We start from the raw sequence: 1,518 nt of genomic DNA, 5'->3' as shown, positions 1-1,518 counted from the left end.
CTCCTCGATTTGACCTCCTCTACCTGTATATGACCGGTGAGGCGATTATTGCCAGACACCCTGTATAAATGTGACTCTATGGCTGTCGACTGACAGATGAGACAAAATGTCTGCCGTGTTTATTGTGTATATGTGTTTTATGTGTTTATAGTTAAGTGGTGGAAATATTTACAGTGTTCTTGTGATAAAAATTGCTCAGTATATTACCTAAGGTATGTTTCCGTTGTTTATTTTATATATATAGTATAGTATTGTATCTCTAAATATAGCAGCCGTGTTAGAAACGTCTGATTTTTAATATAATATTTAATAATAAATTTACATATAATAAAAGTAAAGTACAAAAACCCAAAGCCAGATGTAATTTGCTAATTTTGCTAAACTTTTTAACATTTATTACTCTTGTTTAACATACGTTTCGGCTCTTCAAAACGTGTTACCCAAGAGTAATAAATGTTATTACATCTGGCTTTGGGTTTTTGTGCTTTATTATATATGTTAACTTATTAATTAATATTATTATATTAAAATTATTATTATATTGACTTTTAACATATATTTTTTTAATAAAAATGATAAAGCTTTTATATTTATTTTAAAATGTTAATATATATTTATAATGTTAATATATATATTACTATAAATACCATGTAGTATTATCCTGAAATAGATAGTCGTGTAAAGACGTTTAATTTTTAATATAAATAAAATATTTACATATATTACTATGAATACCATAAATTAAAGAGTAAAGATAAACGACTCTTAGATCAAGAAACAAATATTGAATATATTTATAGTAAATATGTTAATATTTTATATTAAAAATGAAACGTTTTTACACAACTCTATCTATTTCAGGATAATATTACATGGTATTTATAGTAAATATATTAACATTTTAAAGTATTCAATATTTTGATTCAATATTTATCGTGTTAAATACAACAATATATGTTTACTTTATTAATTTTTATTGCAGATACTATTATTATTTGAAGAACAGAGAAAGACAGTGAGAAAGTGTAAGTGGTATTTTAAAATTGGAAAATTTAAAATTTTAATAATTTATTAAGTAAATAATACAAAATTGTATAATTAGTGTAACATTAAAAAGAATTGTATGTGTATTAAAAATTGAAATAAAAGATTGTATATAGCCATTATTACTGTATTAAATGTTTATTGTAGATTCTTGGATTTCCAGAGGAGTTTGGGTGTAAGTATTTTTTTTTTTTTATTTATACAAGAGCTGCTGTGCGCTTATAAAAAAGAACGGTTGCTGTGCACCGTATAAAAAATTTTTTTTTTTTACTTTTTATACAAGAGCTGCTGTGCGCTTATAAAAAAGAACGGTTGCTGTGCACCGTATAAATACTTTTTATACAAGAGCTGCTGTGCGCTTATAAAAAAGAACGGTTGCTGTGCACCGTATAAATATTTTTTATACAAGAGCTGCTGTGCGCTTATAAAAAAGAACGGTTGCTGTGCACCGTATAAAAAGAACACTGCGCTGTG

The sequence above is a fragment of the Linepithema humile genome, chromosome 3, assembly GCF_040581485.1.
Source record: "Linepithema humile isolate Giens D197 chromosome 3, Lhum_UNIL_v1.0, whole genome shotgun sequence".
Lineage (NCBI taxonomy): Eukaryota > Metazoa > Arthropoda > Insecta > Hymenoptera > Formicidae > Linepithema > Linepithema humile.
Note: the sequence above shows the minus strand (reverse complement) of the source record.